General features: G+C 42.3%; 1 protein-coding gene across 2 annotated transcripts in view; it reads left to right on the plus strand.

The window, feature by feature from the left end:
• The window catches only part of MECOM (MDS1 and EVI1 complex locus), a 327,125-nt gene that overhangs the window by 98,711 nt on the left and 207,927 nt on the right, over positions 1 to 20,487 (plus strand). The gene's annotated exons all lie outside the window — the stretch shown is intronic.

Below are 20,487 nucleotides of genomic sequence, written 5' to 3' on the forward strand. Positions count from 1 at the left end.
AACAGGTGCTGTCTCAAGGACAAAAGTGCCTGATACTAAAAAAAAAAAAATAAGTAATACCACTTTCTCAACGTTATGGGAATGGCTTTCTGTCAGAAGCTTAAAGAATTGTGCTAATTATCTGCTCCTTTGACGCAGCCAGGAGTGTCACTCACAGTGACATCCGCAGCGTTGGTGGCAGCAGCTCTGACAGCTGGAGGAGTGACCAGCCCAGGGCTTGGCACCACTCATTTGGATAAGAGGGACCTGCAATTCCCTGAGTGTTGGCCAATGCTGCCATGGAGGGGGGATTTTCCCGGGTGGATGTGATCAGACCAGGGTGGGAAGGGCCATGCTGGAGGTGTCTCCTGAGCAGGTACTGATTGACCTTCTCAGACCTGCTCTGGGACACAGGGAGGGTAAATCTCAGAAATGGGCTCGTTTTGGGGCTCCAAGTCTTCTCTTTTTTGAGTACTGGTTGATTACTGATGTTAATCTACATTTTTTTATACATATTATATGCGTATTAAAATTTTTATGTGTAGGGTTTAAATATCAGGGCATTAAATTTAGGTGCAGCCTGAGCTGGATCCCCTGCCTGGCATAGAAAAGCTCAGTCTGTTCATTACCATCGGGGTTTTGAGGTGCTTGAATTACACAGTTAACACAATTCAGCTGTGAAAGGCAGGTATAAATTTGGCTGAGGGGGCTCAGGTGTCCTTGGCTTGTGTTTGTAGTGGAGGTTAAAGCTTCTTTTCTACCTCTCAAGTAAGTAAGTAATTTTACTCATTTTATTTAGTCTAGGTGCTTAAACAAAGTTCTTGTGCAAAAGTTTTAAACTTCCTCTAGTCCTGGTTTATAAAATTTGGTAACTTTAACCGAATAACAATCTTTCAGCTTCTCACTCTACGTTTTATACACCTGTAAAATAACTTTTCTCTAAATGTTAAAATGGTAACTGGCCTCTTGTGTCCTGACCCTGTGCTGGTTTCTGGCTGCATGGGGCTGCTCTGAAAACAGGCAGGTAGAAGTTTTAACGACAATTTTTTTCTTTGAATTTCTTTAAAGATGATTTTTAGCTTCTTCTAACTTTTTTTTTTTTTTTTTTTTTTTTTAATTAAGGAGTGAATTTTAAAGTGATCTCAAATGCAAGTCTTAATCTGAGTGGCTGTGGCTCCAGAGGAAGGTCTATATTTGAATTTAATGCTCTTGCCTGATGGTTTTTCAAGAGGGGTCTGTACTGGGGAAGGATACAGCAGGAGGGAGAAATTCACAGGAAGCTCTTAGGGCACAGCTCTGCTGTTCCTGATGTGTTCCCAGCGATTTTCACCACGCTTGGAGTGGCACAGTTACTACACCGAGTGGGGTGTGTGGGAGCTGTTCCTGTGTGACTGCGAGCAGAGTTTTCTTAAGGTGACTTTCAATATCTTATCATACCAAAACACCCAAGGAACAAATCATTAGATCAAAAAATTGTGTGATTAAATGTTGATTGTCTGTTTGTTGTGGATACTTTGGCTTTTCCCATCTTAAACAAACATCTTGCTTTTCTCATTTTGTGGGACTGACCAACATGAGGCTAGAGCTTTAGTGCTCGATATATCTTTGTTAGTTATTTTTACTTTGTTCCTCTTAGTACCACCTGATTATATGTTTAAATAGTGGAAAAACCTGATTAGAAAAAGAAATAACAGCAATGGAGTGAAGGCCAGACACACAAATCTACGCCGATGAAAGTTTTCCTCTTGTTTTAGAATATTGTTAAATTTCTTCAGCAGTCACTATAATGGGAACCTGAATTGCTCCATGCTGCTCTCCTAAAGTATCAATAATACTTATAAATATAAAATGTACCTGGGGGAGACTTAGTGGAGAAATGATGGCTTGTCCCAAAAGCAGCAGCTGCCAAGACACTCCTTGTGCCTTCACTCACACACAGGTGGAGGACCTGGAGGCCAGGCAGAACTGGAGTGAAATGAAATACCAGCTGCTCAGGGTCCCTGTGATTAGATCCTGCCTTCCAACTAGCTAAAACTCACCTAGAGTGATTGTTCTTTTAATGTCCCTCTCGAATATCACGCTGAGGATTTATATCTAGCCTTGTGTGGGATTTTTGGCTAAATACATAAGTGTTTAACTGACCTGCTTTGATGGAAGAGACACCGGAAGCAGTTGCTCCTAGGTAATAATCCAGAGCTGCTTTATTTTCAAAGTGCTGATTTAACATATTGGCTGCTGAGCCCGACGCCTTTAGGTTGGAAAAATATTTGCGGAAATTCCCAGCTGTGCTGCTCCAAAATGGAGGCTCCTGTGTCGAGGTATTTGTGGAGTTTGGTGTCACACACAGCGGGTCTGAGTGTGCCGTGGGTAAATGGTGTGAGATGTGTCAGTGTCAGCTTGGTGCATGGAGGGGGCTTTCGTGCTGCAGGAACAGCAGGCTCCTAACAGGAGATATTTCTCTCTTCAAGCTGCTAATAAAATGCGCTGGTTGTGTTCTCTTACATATTTTTAAGTGTTCTCTTACCACAATACCTGTTGCTGGATTGTGTTTTAGTCAGAGTTCAGAGAGAGTTTTCTCCCTGCTTTGCAGCTTTAGATAAAGGGGGAAGTGCTTGTGATGATTGTGTGACACTACATATTTATTTATTTTTATTTTTTTTTTATTTTAGAGGCAACACTCTTTGTCCCTAGCTGATAAGAGATATTCAGACCCTGTGGTGATGTCTCATCTGTGGTTTAGGTGTATGTGTTCATGCTGCCTTACATACCTGGAGTGCTTTAGGAAAGCTTTAGGGAAAGGTTCTATTGGGAATAATCTATTTTTTGTTTTTAGTGTGTACTCCACTTATTTAAAAAATCTGTTCAGAAATCTTCTCTAATAGAATATTGCTTCTTAATGACTAGATCCCCTTGTTACGGGACAGCTTAGTGCTGTTAACATTTTTTCTCTTGTTTGGCTTTATTAGGTGCTATCTCCCATGGCTATCTGTACAGCCAATTAGTGGAGAAAATAACAGTCATATTAATCTCCCAGAGCAGTGCAAGAAAAAGAGTCATAATATCATAGAAAAATTATTCTAAGTGTGAAAAATTACCCACTTCGTCTATTTCATTTTTCTCAAACTCCAAAATTAATGACTTTCTGAAAAAAAAAAAGATGTATTTATCTCTGTGTAAAGGGAGAGATTTGATGAATGTAAAAGAGAAACCTATAGAGCTTTAATAAAAATGTATATGTCCATAATCCTGTAAAATCCTATGAATCCTATTCCAGTGTGTTAAACTGCTGATTTGTATCTCTGTGTCAAATATAATTACAGGCAAACAGGAGCTGTGTTATAATATCTATTAATCAAGACTATAATTAGGATTATAAGAAGCTGCTGGCTTGAGTTGGGAAATGCAGCAAGGAAGTGCCAGAGCTGCTGAGCCTTTCTTTGGCTTTGGCACCATTTTTGCAGCCTTGGGTACAATATTTGGGGGTTCTGTTCCCCACAAGGACAGGTCCTGCTGAGGTCAAGGGTGTTCAGCCTATATTGCATCATATATTTGGGGATGTGGGTGGGAAAAGTGGTCACAGATTCAGCTGTTCACGCCAAGCCAGCAAAAAGTATTGATTTTTTTTTTGGTGGGGTTTTGTGGCATTCAGGTGATCCCCTTTGGAGTTGGGACCCGACCAAGGGACCTCTTGGCTCAGTCTGTGCTCCCAGCACGGGCACTGAGGAGCTGTGCACCAACTGCTATCAATATTTTTGAGCAGTTATGAGCCCTCTGACCTCTGTAAGGGCCAATCAGACAAAATGGGGTTTGGAGAAAGGATGGGATTGATGGGCTTTGCTGTTGGCAAAAGCAAAGGAGCTGATAAAAGTAGGCCCAGAAAGCCAAACCCACTGGTAAATCTCTTGCTGATTCAGTATTTCAACATATCCGGATTTTTTTGGCCCTCAAACAGTAACCTTAAATTTGGTTTATTTATTTTTTTTTTCCCTTTAAAAAGGCTGTTTAATGCTCCCAAGTTTGGCAAATTTGGATCACCTCCTTTGTCTGCTTTCTCTCCTTTTATTTTTTCCACTTGTTTCCAGGCGTATCTACCTCAACTTCTACCAGGCCTAGTCAGAACAAGCTGAAGAGTGCGTGAATGTTCCCAGCCTCATTTTAACTAAATTAACTACATTTACAACCTCGGTGTCAGAGCTCTGAACAATGAAAGCTTGCCACCGAACACATGAAACAAAAATGAAATTAGCCAGCGGTAGGAAACTACAAACAGCTGAGGCATTCAATTGTTAGCCATTTGAAGGATTAACTTCTAAATCATGTAGAGCTCCCTTGGTAGTTTAACTAGTTGGGCACTCAAGGGTATATAAAAACACACTTTAAAGTAGAAATGTATTTCTTTACCTATAAAAGAGAGATTTACTGGCAAGTTGTGATATTATTAATGCCGGAATTTTCTGCCGTCGCCTGTAGTAGTTAATCACGCTTTCTTTTACTTCCTGCATACACTTTTCTGTTGGGCTCCCCATGAAAGACAGTGCAGATGAACTTGGTGTTGGGAGACAGATGACACTATTACCTAGAAATACACTTAACTAACTTAAGCTGGTAAAACCTGCCTCCTGCATGCAGTTTCTGCTCATGAATAACTTCTTTCTGTGGATATTTATCCATTAGATGTATAAAGTACTCCTCTGGTCTTAAATATTTGCATCCAGTTGTTACTATCCCAATAATTATGAAGAATTCTCTGTATATTCTCACTCTATGAAAGCTAGGATAAACCTTTTTTTTTTTTAATATTAAGATTTGGTAAAATATTTTCTTACTTAAAGCATTACGAAGAGTTGCTAAGGGCTTAATCAGAAGGACAAGGAAAGGAACTCTGCTAATTACGGTCATATGTTTATTTGAATTCAGTCTTTCCCCTGTCACCTGAGAACACTGTCATGGACCTATGGAGCTTCATAAGGGAAACATTCTCCAACCCTTTTCTTAATGTGTCTTTCAAACAAGACCCTGAAGTCTTCAGACAAGTGTTTATTCAATCAAAATCCTTCAGACTGCACAATTAAGGTTGATGAATTTTATAGGAGTTCTTTTTCTTTTTAAACAAATAGCACTAAATGGAGATGACTTCCTCTCCTAGCACAGGTTTGATAATGAAGCCACTGAATTTATTTATAATATAAATATACTATAAGAGAGCATATTTCAGTAGAGGTGCAAAACGAGGCTCTCATTTGGAGGGGAAAAAGAAATAACAGCAGGAACATAAACACAAAGCAGAAATAAAGGGGAAAAATGTAGAATCACAAAGAAAACCTAAACAAATAAAGTGCAAACAGAGAGTGACAAGCGCACTCAGCCCCTGGATTGGTTATGGATGAGTCGACAAGTATATGATGAAATTAATGACCCTCTGTCAACTTTTTAGATCTCACTTTTAAAGAGAATGGACCAAAAATCAATAGCCCCCAAACCACTAGTACTCCAGTGAACCAGTTTATCATTTATCTTACTGCTGGCACTCATATAGAAAGTGCAGCCAAGCACAGCATAGGACTTTCATTGGTAGTCATCATTACAAGCAATGTTTGAGCACTCCAGTTAAAGGTCAAAGGTGTGCAGTACAGCTCCTCTGAGAAGTACCTATTTGAAATTACCAATATCTGTGTATGGCTTATCCATGCTCTACACTATTATTCTATTTTTTTTTCCCCCACCCCCATGTGCATTTCCCTGCTCTGAGCTTTACCTGCTGGCTGAAGCAGAGGCAGTGGGGCTGTAGCCCAGCACAGCAGTGCCTCCACACCCAGGGTCAGGGCTGAGCTGATGTTTCCATTATTCATTCTGATTCCCAAAACATTGCATCTCACTCACTTCTAGTGGCATCAAGCTGAAATCAGTGATGTATGAGCTAACACCTCAGATGAAATTATTTTTCAAGTCCCCCACCCCTCAAAAATTCTGGAATCATATTCAAGCTCTGGATTTGCGTTGTTTACTTTAAAAAGTCCAAAGCATACTCAGCTGTTTAAATTCTATGTATTGTAAGTGGTTTTCTGGTAGCTATTAATAAATTTCGTGGGCTAACAAGATCAGTTGAAAAAAAAAATAAAATCTATGGGGGTGGAAAGTGTTAAGATTATAATTTTGTCATTACTGGTAATCAGGTGTATGCCTGCAGTGAGGTCAGGGTGAGTTGCACCTGTTGCTCCATGTGCAGAGCAGTTGCTGTTCTTGAAATGTGTGTGGGATAAATTGGGATAAAATAAGGCAATGAAAATGATCCCCTCTACATGGACGGGAAACTGAGGCACCAAGCAGGCAAGAGGCTGTTTTTCAAATCAGCTGAGTTGGGAACTACCTGTTCCTGTGGGAAAACCAATGGAGCAGACATGTGAATCCAGGTTTTCCAATCCGCCTTCCAGTGGATCCGTGTTGGTGATCCTGCGTTGGCCTGGGGTCCCTCTTGTTTATTGGTGTTTGATGTTCAAACTCCATCACAAGGGACTTAAGCTGGACCTTCCCTGATGCCTGTGCCACGTGCCTGAGGGTGCAGCTCCATGTTTTTCTCATTAACAGCTCTGTCTGTGTGCAGTGGGCCCTGGGGGACCCTCCTGGGCTCATCCCAGCGTGTGCACCAGAGCTGCTGGTCACACTGGGACCGAGGTGAGTGCGCGCTGACCCCGGCTGTGAGCCTGTTTGTGCCTCTCCCTTGTGCCCGTGCCAAATGCAGGGTCAGAAAGTCTGCTTTCACAGAGCCAAGGCACTCTGGAAATGTTGGCACAGCTGCGGGAGGATGAAATATTTCCTGCCACAGCGCTGTGGGAAGGACGGCAGCTGCCCTGCACCGCTGCAGGCAGCGAGGCATGTTAATGTTCCTACAGCAGAGAGGTTTTCCTCAGATATCCACAGGCAGGAGATGCTGCCCTGGTCTGCAGGAGGGGAAGCTGTGCAGCCACACTCCAGAGGTGTCAGTGGTCTGGCCAGCAGAGCTGGAGTCTCCCAAAACACTCCCTCTGTCCAGTGGGTGGAAGGTTGTGTCACAGCGGGGCAGATAGAGGTTTTGAAGGACTTGGGAGAAAAGTTGTGACTTAACAGAGGGTTTTGCCTCGGTATAGAAGTCTTTTGCAGACCAGAAAGGTGTAGAACTCCCACTGAATATGTGTGTGTGTCCTTGATCCCAAAGTGCTGGTTGCAGGCTGGGGAATTGGTTGCTGTTCGCAATAAGGTTAAAATAAAAACACAAACAAGACCTGCAAACAATATATTCCAATATATTAAAAATGTTTAAGAAAAATAATACCTCTAGACATAAAGTAAGACATAGGTGAGATGAAATTTAAGGCAAAGACCATCCATATGACAGCACTTAGAGAGGATCTGTTGTGTCCTCAGCATTGCCATGTGGATGCACAAGGGTCCCAGCTCCTGCTTTTGCAGGTGTGGGATGCCTTGGTGGCTCAGTGCCCCTCCACCTCTGACCAGTGGGGTCCTTTGTTCCTCAACACTGGTGATTTCACTTTGGTGCAGAGGAAGTCCTGCTGTCTTTCTGGCCTCCTGTTGTTTTGGTCTGCCATTCAGAAACGCTTGTGCAGTTATATGCAAACGGCAACAATTCTCTCTAAGTCTCCCTGTCCTCCTCTTCATTTGAGTACAAGCACAGCCAGGAAATGAAGCACAAATGCTTCCTTTCTAAGAGGAACTGAGTGGTTTTGGCGTTCAGCTCCGTGCCTCTGCTTGCTAAAACCCCTGGCTGTTGTTCTCCCATGTGAGGTCAATACAAGGACAAACACTAAAGGTATTTGTGAGGAGCAGGGTGTCATTGGAGGGGGTGGGACTGGCAGTGAAAGCCATGGCTGAATTTTGTGTGAGGTGCCCCTACAGCCAAGCTCAGGTTCGTTGGAATGTACCTCAGCTCTGCTGGGCATTTGCAGAATTACAGGATTCTCCTGAGAGAGGAAAGACTCTTGATGCTGGGCAGGGTTTTGGGTAAAGGGGCTGAAGCTGAAAGTGGAGCACCAGCACATGCACTGGTGTGATAGGCAACCAGAAACTTGAAGCAGGCATCTCAGAAGAGCACAGGTTTATTTTAATTTTATGCCTAGATTTTTTTTTTTTTTTTTTTTTTTTTTGGATAAATGTTAGAATGTTTCACAGAGGGAGAGGAGTTTGCATACGCAGGTCACCGGGACTTAGTTCAGCTTCAAGAGAAAAAGTGCCATAGCTGTGGAAGCGGGAGCTGAATCTGCTGTGACTCTGTCTCAGAGCTGCAGAAGCAGAAGACAAAATTAAAACTAACATCAATGCCTACAAGCAAACAAAAATCTCTTCAATATTCAGTTGACCTTTTTTTTTTTCCTCCCAGCATATTAAACCCATATTTTATCTGTAAGAGTGAATAGGGACAATTACTGGAGTCACACCTATCATATCCTGTTTGCTTGTACAGTAAGTGCCTGATAGCAGAACAGGGAGCTCACACTGTGTGTTCCTCTCAAACAGAAAGGGCAAGTTGCTTCAAGTAGAACAATCCTTGGTACAAATTGCAGCCATTTCAAGTCTGCCGCTCCAGGCTGGTTTCCCTGAAGGGACATGCTAATATGTTAAGACTTGTAATACGTTAAGACATTTAATATTTATCCTTTTTAGTTGTTCTTTTCTGTTTTACAACTAGACCAGAGACTTTTCAGTGGAAGAAACTAGGAAAGTCTTGTTTACTTTGACGTGAAATCTCTGTGTTCAAGGTGACAATAGCTTAGCTCCAGGGGATACTTGATAAGTTGTGTGGGGGAGAAAGGGATGATCTTGGATGCAAGTTGGTTCCTGGTTTCCTGCAGAAGTGCTTGAACAAGTTCCTCACCACATCTCTCCTTACAGAGGGATAGGCACCAGGTACCAGCACCAAACCATCGTGTTTACTAATTTGTGGTTTTATGATCCGTGTTTCTAATTCTAAAGCAGATGTTAAAATCTGGGTCAGGCCAAGGAACGGTGATTCAATGAGCAGAGCTTGGAGCTGCTCTTTTGAGCACATATATATATATATAAATATTCCTGGTGGGGGCAGACTGTCCTTTGCTCCTCTGCCCACAAACTTCTCATGGGGTTTTGCTCCCTGGTGTGGGTGGTGGGGTCCATGGGGGTCCCTGTTGGCATCCTCTCCCTTCCACAGGAAAGGAGCCACCTGCACTGAGACTGCACAGGGTTTGTAATTCGTTAGTGTCTGGATGCCTAAAGGGAGTGGCATGGCAAAAAAAGGGAAAAGGCTCCCCATGTCTTAGCTCAGAAGGGCTATGGATGCATCTGTGCGTATTAACTAGAAATATTTCTCTTTACAATTGAGTATTGGACATGTTGTGCACGTTGTAACTTAAAAGCTTCAGCTGACCTGCATTTTTGAGAGTTGTATTCATTCTGGAACTGTACCACAATTCATCATATTAAACTTCATTTGTTGGGATCCCTGCCCTGGAATATGGGCTTGGTCTCTAAGGAAGTGCTTCATTTCTGTATTCCTTACCAATAACAGCACACGGCACTGTCTTTTTATTACTCTGTGGCTAGCACCATTCATATAGTGCATTTCTACATCAGGGCTGGAGAGACCCCCATCCTGCTGAAAAATTTAGATGGCTACAGCAGTAATCAGAAATACCAATAAAGTGTCCCTGGTTCTAGGTGGTGATGTGGGATGGAGGGAGAAAAAAATATAAAAATGAATCATGATGTGAGACAGCATTGCTCTGGCAACTGCTTCAAAACCTGAGTGCAGTGAGACCGTATAAAGGCTTGAGAATATTCCTATGATCCTAAAGAGACCTGCAAAGACATTGCAAACTCATCAGGCAGCCGGTGCTGCAAGGGGGAGAAATGCTGTTTTGAGTCATTCCTCCCCAAACAACAGACGTGCCTTAACCTAGAAATAGGTAACGTGGCTTCCAAGCAAGGTGAGTTGCTTTGGATAAACCTGGTTTAAAAACAGCCAGACATTTAATGTAGGAAGCTGCTGAAGGTGTAAAGAATGGTTAAGTAAGTGAGTGGGACACCATTAATCTTGGTTTGTTTCAGCACTACATCTTTAGCTGTTGAAGAAAAAAAAAACCTTGCTCCTAGCTCATAACCCGAGTGTTAAAACTGATGTCCTCCCCATTAGGGCCTGTAAGCTCATTAGCACATGGCAATTTATCCTCTTTTATTTCTTCTCAATTATCCTATCATCCATTGTATCTGGATCTGATTACCCTTTCCCAGAGTCAAACATTATCTTGTAAATCATTTGCTTTAAGTCTAAGCCTGCCATTGCATTGCCCAGGATTTGCTTAGGCAGGTAATAAATCAATTAGCATTAAACTTGTGGCATCATCAATTTTCCTTCCTTGTGACTGAAAAAAGGAGTACCTGAACTTTGCAAAGCTGTATCAAATTTCCTTATGCCATCCACATTGAGGTTTCCTCCTTTTTCCCTTCCTTTTCCCCCATGCCCCAAATCAATATCAATATACTTTGTACCGAGCTGGAGACAAAAGAAGTGAGGGAAACTGCTGTGAACCCAGATGGAAAGTCTATGGAAAGAGCCTTGGTGACTTGAGATCTCTTGCATCAAGCCCTGGGTGAGACCCTGTAGCCCAGGAATTTTTGGGTTCTGCTATTTGATAAATGTCAAAACCTGAACAGTGATGATGGTCTAACACGACAAGCCTGCAACCTCAGGAATGTGAAAATTATGTGATATTCCTGCCCTTCCCATGCTGGGAAGGAGTTGCAAGCGCTCTGCCAGCCCCAGGCTGTGCTGCTTATCTCCTGGGCTGGCAGAGGGATGGGCTGTGCTCTTGTTCCTTCTCTTTCCCCGAGGCTGATGGAATTGTTGTGGCCACTTTGCTCTGGCCCAAGCGCTGTTCAGAACTGCTGTGGACATCAGAAGCACAACTGGCTTTCATTTGCTCCTACATCTTCCTCTCTGGACTTGCTCCCACAGCTTTTTGGCGGATCCCCAGGATCTGGTCTGACAGTTAGAGCAACATTTATTAGCTGTAGTCCGGGCAAATGATGCGAAGGGAAGCGTTTCTTACACCCTTTGCACAGAACCCACCAGGCCATTGCAGAATCAGCTCCCTTGTGCTTGGGTTTGCAAGTGGGGAGCCCTGAGAGTGCTATGTCCCTTTTTATCACACCAGGCCCTCATAATGGGAGGGGAAAAAATGTTAGCAATGTGGATTTGCCATGCTCCAACCACAAACTGTGTGTGAGACCTGCACGGTGGAATACTTGAGATTAGCTTTGTCCAGTTTTCTTGCTTAGTACAGACGCATATTTGTACCTAAAGAGTTGACTTAAAACACATACAAAAAAAGCAGGCTTGTTTAGACACGGGTTTGCATACCTGGGCTTTGAGTGCTAATTTAACTGGTTGTTGCTGTGCTTTGTTTTGGTCGCTTCACAGTAATTTCCACGATTTCTTGTTTAAAATGTGTAGCAGGAAGTGAGATGCATATTGGGGATATAAATGATTCATTCTGAAGTGAGCTCATTAGAGGTGCCCGGCTGTCAGTGTCGAGGATCAGAATTTCTTTTTGTGGATGTTAGAGGCTTTTCTATGAGTTCCAGTTGTTGGAGTTCACCTCCATAGCCAAGCCACAGGTGAAGGTTTCCAGAGGAGATTCCTGAGGAGTTTGTGCTCTGCCCTTCCCTGTCCCACATCCCCTTTTGCCAACATCTGGAGAAGCTGTCTGCATCTCCCTTCTTTCTGTTGCATGCATGATTTTGCGCTTTTTTTTTCCAAATAATGGAAACTTTTGTTTGCATTTAGCCTTGTATAAATGGACCAGTGTAATTCCTGCAACTTCTTCAAATGTTTTATGCTTGGAATCTTTTCTTAATCCACTGATGATACAATTTTTTTTTCTGATTCTGAAAGCAAACAGGATCTTTGATCATCTGACCTGTCACAAATAGAAGTGTTGTAGCATCTGAGCTACAGAATGGAATTGTGTGGAGCATTCCTGAAAAAATAATTGTGGGAGACTTGTCTAAGATGAGTGATAAGGTATTTTACAGATATTTTCTAACTAGGGAAGTAGAGACAATTGGCAATGAAATTACAAGGTGATGCAGATACTCTTTGGTAGAGATAAGAACAAAGAAGCCCCAATTCTCATTTCTGTGGTGTGACTGCCAAGACTATTTATTTATATCTCCTGTTCTTTATTCATATGCTCCCTATATAAAGTATCCAAGAATAAAAGAGGCAGAAGTTCTCATCCTGAAAGTTAGGATCTAAATTGTGAACTTATTAAAAGTTTTTGTTAAAATCCCTGGAGAATGCCAGATAACCCATTTCCTGGGACTCTTAAAGGTCATTTGTTGAACAGTTTCTCCTAAGCATATATGACAAATTATTCCCTTGGCACAATAAACAGGACTCCAGCTCTTTAATTATAATATAGCACTCAATATCTTTAGACATTTCAACGTTTCCTGTGTATCCTACACATTTCATTACAAGGAAAGGTTGAACAGAATTAAAAGGGTGACATTACCCAAAGATTGATAGTTTACCTGTCCAAAAGGGAAGGTTGTAGTACAAGAGAGCACAAAGGAAAGAAGGATCCAAACCAAGTTTTGATTTCAGAGGAGACTCGGATAAGAGAGTTTTTATTATCCGCAGCTTTTAGCCTTATTTACCATCAGGCTATCTTGCCACAAGCATGCTTTTTAGTTCTGACAGCTCTGAATTATGACCATTGTGGGATCCTATCTCATTAACTGAAATGGGAGAATAAAACATCAAACAATCATAAAAATAATTTGGCACTGTGAAACCACTTAGGAGCAGCTGTCAAACAGGTTGGAAGATAAAGTTCTAAATAAAAAGAATAGAAAGCGCTGCGATGTCCTGCCATATGCTTCCTCTGCATTATAGACTCCTTAATAATATGAAGTGCCTGTGTTTATGCAGAATAGGCCAGACACTCCATATATGATATTGATTATGCCTTAACCCCAATTTAGTAAAGACATACTCCTCCTTTTCCTAATCAGATATTGCAGAAGCAGTTTTCTGAAAACCTTCCTAATGCCAAGACATATTTTATCTACGAAGGCTGTGGCAGGAGATGGGGCTTTGTCTTGCCTGTTGTCATGGCTTGGAGCCCAGTTTTAGGACAGCAAGGCCCCTGTGGGGCTCTTCTCCAGCAGTTTTCATCCACCAATTCAAAAACATACATCTTTATCAAGCTGTTGTTGTCAGACAACATTAGATAATTAATAGGCCATTTGTCAGCCTGCACAAAACATGTTAAAATCCCAAACGCAATCAGGATAAATATAGTTGCCCGCTCTCTGAAGGCTTTTTTCTTCTGACATGCAGGCATTGCAGGCAGATATTTACTATTAAACAAGACTCATTATTAATCACATCTAATGTTAATTAATTAACCGCCTCTGTGCATTGAGGGGGCTTTGTGACTTTCAATTGTTTTAAGGAGCTAATTGGTAACTTAGCAGTTTGCATGGAAGCTGTTTCTTCTTCTGTTCACATCAACTTTTTCAGCTTAATGGAACAACATTGAAAAACAAGAATAAAAAAGGGGTATTTTTAAGCAGCATAAATGAATAATAATTAATGTGATAAGCGCACATCTGAGCTTTGTAAGGGAGGTGCAGTGGTTTTGTTTGGACTCCAACTGCCTTTGGTGCTGACGAGTCGGGGGGATGTGCAGGTACAAGGCTCTCTAGGGGCTGGAGGCCAGTCAGGTGGGCTGTGGATGATGTTGTACCACACTTCCATGACCCAAGGAGAGCTGCTGGCAGCTGCTGTGCACCTGGAGACACCACGACAGACTTCTTGAGCTACCTGACTCAGACAGAGCTGCTGAGGAGCAGTAATTAGAGGGATGTCTTTGAAAACCCGGATGCCTTTTCAGTTTGGTCCCAGCTCTCCTTCCCCCTACACTTGGCTCATCACTGAGCAGTGCAGAGTGGATGTCACTCCTGCTGGTGAGGTGTCCCCAAGGCTGGTGCTTCCTCTTAGCCAGCTGTGTTTGCCTGAGCAAAGGAGCTGTTGAGAAACAGAACCTTTCCACTTTAAAGATGTTGCTCTTCTCTTATTCTAAATGCTGTTTCTTCCTCGTGAAAGGAGAAGAGAAGGAGTATTCTCCACAGAGGTTAGGCCAGCAATTCAGGTGGCAGCCAACAAGATGACACAACACTTGAGCTGTTGCTTGGACTGCAGAATTCCTGGCGAACCAAACCAGGAATTGGCCCATGGGTGCAGAATTTGGCCCAAGGTGTCCACCAAGGTGTAAGTGCCACTTGACAGCACTGAAAAAAAATGCCATTTCTTTTTTTTTCCTGCATGTTTTCTCAATGTGTACATTCCATTCTGCATCCTGAGCGTGCCTTCAGCATTGCCGTGGCTGGTGGTGACTCAGCCTCGTGTAAGAAGAATTAAATTGTGTAACTGTAAAGGCATTGTGTGGAAAAAAGGAGTGGGGGAGAAAATTGCTTAATTACCTGTTCCTAGAAATTCTGCTTCTGCAAAACTTCCATGGAAATCAGCACGAGGCTGGCATTGAGAGTGCTCACCACATTAATCCCAAACATAACTTGTGAAAACTGCCTTTGCTTCACGTTCCCATCATATGACTTGGGGGCATAAGTGTCTGGGCTACAAAAATGATAAATCTTTTTAAATAGTTGCTGATTTCATCACCCACTAAATAAAGATGACATTTTTGTGAAATATTTTGTATTCAGACTGTCTGTCCAGCCATGCTTTGCACTCCCTCCTCTTTGCTGTGTCAATATTTGCATTACCAACCCTATTTTGGAGGGTTTCTAACTTGATTTTACATTTATTTTGGCAAAGAATGTGTAACACAACTTCTTGCTCTGAGAGAGAATTTGTTTTAAGAGAGGAGGATGATGATGGATTTTGACTTTGAGAGGTGCTGGTCTCCTTGAGGGAAATGGATTGGGAGGGTTTGGTGCAGCCTGGCTGGGAGTGTTGTCCCTCAGCCCAGTGGCACTGAGATAAACCTGGTCCATGTGCTTCTCCATTGCCATGGAGCATCACCTCCCTGCCACATCTAGAGGCTGGGTTGGGGAGAATGGCTCATGCAGGGGTTTTCCTTAGCACATCCGAGGTTGAGAACAGCACTGTGCCCCAATTCCATTGAACTTCCAGTTAAAACCTCCCAAAATAATTAGGGAAATGGACTTTTGGGGGCCCTGAATGAAAATACAGTCTTTAAGTTCTTTTAGATTGTGCCTATAACCTTGTGCTTTAGCTGTTTATTTGCATATGCATAAAAAAAAATTATATGTACCCATGCCAACAATTATATTCCTAAACATTTATATGTTCATAATTACCTAGGTAGATATTTTAAGTTTCTTTGCATCTATAATGTGTATATGAAGCATTTCCTTCCACAGATATGCTTAAACAGCTCTCACACGTGGGAACTGCAGAGTTTGGGTTGTTTTATTCCTGCTGAAGTGCTGACACCAAGTTGTATGAGAGGGGGACTTGACCCAGAGTGAAAAATATCCTTTAGCTGACAAAGCCTGGTGCTGGGATTAAATTTAAATCAGTGTTAGCATCGCTGAGGAAGCCTCACTGGCTAAAGCTGTGTTGAGTGAAGCTGCAGTGTATTCTCTCATCATAAACCCAACGATCTGCTTCAGTAAAACACGTCACAGGCACTTATCCTTGAGAGCAAGAAGCTGTCGCTGTTGGGAAAGTTTGGTTTCTATAATTGTGGCTCCAAGTACAGGGTCTCTGTGTGCCTCACTCCGTGTTCTGGGTGCATTATCCAGGCTTGAACCACGTCACCCACCAGGGCTGTGGCTTGGCTCATGAGAAAGCAAAGTCCCCTCTCCCAGCAGCCTGCTCATCACACCATGCATTGCCTGCTGCCATGGGCTTGCTCTGGGCTTCCTGGGACACCTCATTCATCTTGCCTGTAGTCCCTGGTGCTCCAGCACTGCCTGAGCCTTGTGCCCACAGCATGCCTGGCTGGCAGTGGAAACCGTAGCTGCATCCTTGTCTTGGTGGTGTGTGCTCAAAAAACCTAAAATATTATGTATTTCCAACAGGGGCTTCAGAAGATGCAGGATTAAGTGGTTAAGTGGGCTTAGACTTGTGTTTCAAGCAAGGTGCTTGCTTGAGGAATAATATTTATATTGGCTTTGTGTTGGCAAATATACAATCGAGACAAACCAGAAACTTTTGCTTTCAAGCTGTGACACTGTTTTAGGGAAGGGAGGAATATTTAATTCCCCAGCTCGAGGAAAAAGCTTCTCTCACCCAAACTCTGAGCTGCAAAATGCTGTTTCAAGCAGAGAAAACCCCCCAAACCATGGAAGAGTTTTTCAATAGTAACATTCAAATGTCTCTCCTCTGTAACACCAGAGCAGCAAAATTCCACAGCAGAGGATGAAAAGCATGGCAGTATCTATGGCGAATGCTGGAGTCTGGCATCACTTTGCATTTTTCCCACTTGTTCCGGACTGAAGGTCTGCAAATCTTCTCCGTCTGGGTTACAACCATGCCATCAAACCCACTAAAAATGTCCTTAGCCCAAAAGGCAATTTTATTGAATTATGTAGTGATTGCCAAGCAGTATCTAAGGCTGACCAACAAGGTTATACTCTAGACTTTCTCATGGACATTTAAGCAAGTTGGGCTGGGGTTGGATAAGAAGAAATTTAAGACTACTTCCATTCTAAAAATGCAAAGCCATTTCAAAGCAAGAAATAATTCTAAAGAGAATTTGTATATGCTTGATTGATTATCTTATTTTAATCCATATTAAAGCTTTAAGTCTTTAGGTGTGGCTCTTTAGTTCTAACATCTCATAAATTATGGCTATAATGAAGCAGTCATTTATCCAGGGCTGATGATAAATGGCTTGCCCTAGGAGGAACTAAAGAATAGGCAAGTAGATCATTTTCATATTTGGTGAAAACAATATTAAGTACCCAGACCTCAGTGATTGCCCTAATAAATGAATAATCTGAGGTGAGGGGCTTGGCAGTCAGCGTAAAAAATAACCTGAGCTTTGGCTGTCATTTGTCAGGCTTTGCTATGACAGCATGCATTATGGGTAAATGAGCAATCAGCAGGAACTGTGTTATGGCTGGGATGTTTTTGAGAAATTTATCATATGCATTGCTTGGTACCTTTAAGACCTTAAGGTTTAATGGCTATAGTGCATGACTGCAAGCGAATACAGTTCGTATTTACCATCTTATGCTTCATTTGCACTGGATCCCCGTTTTTCCATGTATTAGGGGAGTGAACCTCTGTTGGTTTTGCTTCCCAGACTCTCACTTGCACAGGATATTATGGCCTGCTCCATGCTACTTCTAAGGCATGATGATATTTAAGGGATTTTGAGGATACTCCACTCAGCATAGTGGAGATGTCAATTTATATTTAATGAGCTAAGTCAGTAACTCATGGATCGGATGTGTTGGAACAAAACCCAGGGGAAATGCAAGGAAACACAATAAAGCACTCCTCCAAACACCTGAAGTGCAGTGGGAAATTAGGTGCTGTTACTTCTTAATTACCCATGAAAAATTCAGGTACAGAGTGGGGACCACAGCGAAGGGTGTTAGCAGGTGTCTTGGCGTGATATAAATCTATTTTTCCAGACTGCTCTCCATGGTAATGCAGCACCAGTGGTGTGCTCCATGATGTAGTGCCTGATGGACTTGGGGTAATATTCATAAGATGTGCCCCAACTGTTCCTTTCTGCTGCTGAGATTTCGCACTTTTATCTGACAATTCTTCCCCCAGGTCACTTCAGCAGTAACTTATTGGAAGGGGAGACACAACAGCAGTGAAACTCTTGTTTTATATCTCTTGTGTAATTATTTAATGGAACTATAAGAAGATATGTAATGGTGGAGCAGATCTGGGGAGCCCAGGTGTGCTGAGGCACTGGGACTAGGGCTGCACCTGTGGAAGGGGAGTCCCATGCAGTGGCCACTTCTGGAAATGTTGACGTGAGTGATACCATCGAGTGGGCACAGATATTGAAACACAGGGCCTGGATTTCTATGAGACTCCTTGGTTGTGACCAAAATGGATAGGAATTTCTTTCTGCCTAAACAAACACAGATTAGCAGGAAAAGTATCTGAGTGAAGGAATGAGCAATGAAATGTGCTCTTTTGAGAGGTTGAGGCTTGTGAATCTTGTCCTGGCATCACACCTGCCTCTTCATGGGATGCATGTTATATCAGCTTTTCTCTTAGTTTTCTTCAGGTTTTGGAAGGAAGAAGTGATGCAGGGACATCACAACTTTTTTAATATCTGGGGAGGAAAACCGAACAAGATAAGCCATGATGTTTTCTGCTAGCAGAAAATACTTTCAGGGTGAAGCTTTTAGGGGAGCTCTTAACCACAACTTTGTTTTCTGCTCCTAAGGCCTCATCCTGTGAGGTGTTGAGGATATTGCAAGCAGCAAGAGCGTCTTTGCTTGCTTTGGAGCTGAACACACTCTGTGAGAAATGTGTGTTCAAATGAATGTCTTTCAGTGGTGAACTGGGGCAGAGTTTTGCAGCATGCCCCAGGACAAAATCCACATTCTCTTCTCTGCTCCTTTCAAAGTTTGCCCTTCTGCTGATGTGCTGTCTTCCCACCAAAAAACTTTGTTTTTTATGGCTTTTGTAACATTTTTTTTTTACTATCATAGAAGAAAGGAATGTTAGAAAATGCTCTGATCTAGCTTTTCTTAAAATTTAAATGCTAGTCTGCCACAGCTTTCAATATCTCTTTACCTGCTGCCACTTATACCTTTCACTTCTCATTAAGGAAACTAACCCAGAAGATTAAAGCACTCCCAATTTAGCTTTCTAAATGGGAAGTGAAAGTTGAAAGCAGACCAGCTGAGAATAAGCGCCACTGAGATCTGCAGCTGGGCTGATGCTATTAGAAGAAAGAGGCCACTTCTTGCTTCTGATCTGTCATTTGAGGAAGCTTGTTTATGTATGGGTCTGACACCAGATGAATATGTAGTGCCCTTTCTCATTGAGATGAAAGTTCTGCTTTAGCCTGATCAGATATCACATCACTAAATACTAAGAGTTTTGCAAAAAGTAAGCCAGCGGTCCTGTCTAAGAACAAGTTCATCTTTGTGGAGTCCAGCATGGGATTGGAGCAAGAGACTTTAAACCCTCTTGGTTGAATTCTGGGAGACTGTATTTGTCTAATTTGTAGGCTCAGAGGGTGGAGGGAAAGGAGAGCAGAGAAAGGTGGAAGGTTCCTCGTGTTCCTTAAACTCATTTTTAATATCTGGCTGCTGTGCTCATTACAGATGTTTCCCTGCACCTCTGTATCTGTTCAAAGTTGATGAAGCAAATGGGAACCTTCCAAGAGCTCTGGGTCAGTCCCATAGGGAACATGACTTGGAAGCAGAATTAGAGCACACTCAGCAGGAAGGAACTCTGTGCTGCCCATGAGGCACAGAGAGCACAGCAGAGGGTACCAGGAGCTCAGCTGCTCCAACACATCCCTTTGTAGTGCAAACAGATGGAGAAACACTAGTTTATTTAATTTCTGTCTGCAGACTGTAACATCTAGAAGAAAATACAATGCAGTGTAATGTTTCTCATTCTACATCTGTATGAACAGCTTTTCTTCTGTTGCTATTGTTTTTGATATCTTACCGCCCACAAAACAGAGACAGCTTTATTACAGGCACAACTCACTGCCAGTAGGAAGAGGTTGAAACTGAGGATGCCTAAAGTGGTTATTGGGAAGATTAGAAATATCTGTTAATAAAAATATTTGGCTTTTGTGATTTAAGCTTCGTGTCTGGACATCTGACTCACCTTGCTGAATCTGAGCTGGTGTCAGCAAATGAAAGCCTTCACTTTTTCTTGAATTTATTTAGTGGTACAGTTTCAAATCGAAAATGCAGAAGCAGAGTTTGCAGCCCAGTGTTCTCCACAGGGGATGTGGATGCTAAGTCTGTAGTTTGAACTATGTTGTGAGTTAAGTGATCTCTGTTTATCCTACAGTATGTTACGAGTATCAGTTTGCTCTAAATATATTGGTTTTAAATAACTCCTGGCAATGAAAAAGAAGGTCTGAATATACCATGTATCTTTTATTGCTTAATTGTTTATAGTAACTGTAAATAATAATAATGAAGTAGACTGGCTGCAGGACCTGTCCTAGTAAAATGTAGGGGGGGTGGTATGGCAGAATTTCTCAGTTTGAAGGGACTCTGTCTTTGACAGTTCTAAGGTAGGTTATTTTGGAGAAAACATATGTTTCCATTTTCTCTCCCTCAGCTTCCCTTTTAGTCCCCAGGCTCCACCAGGGTCACAGCAACATTAAGGCTTTTGTCACTGTGATTAATAGCTCTTTAGATCATCTTTAATTCACTCACTAATGACTGAGGGTCTTTCTGCTCTCCAAGTAATCGCGTGATGTATGAGCCGATAGTACACCTTGTGGCAGAGGTGAAAATCATTCAGGCAATGCA

Source organism: Hirundo rustica, chromosome 10 (assembly GCF_015227805.2).
Source record: "Hirundo rustica isolate bHirRus1 chromosome 10, bHirRus1.pri.v3, whole genome shotgun sequence".
Taxonomy (NCBI): Eukaryota; Metazoa; Chordata; class Aves; order Passeriformes; family Hirundinidae; genus Hirundo; species Hirundo rustica.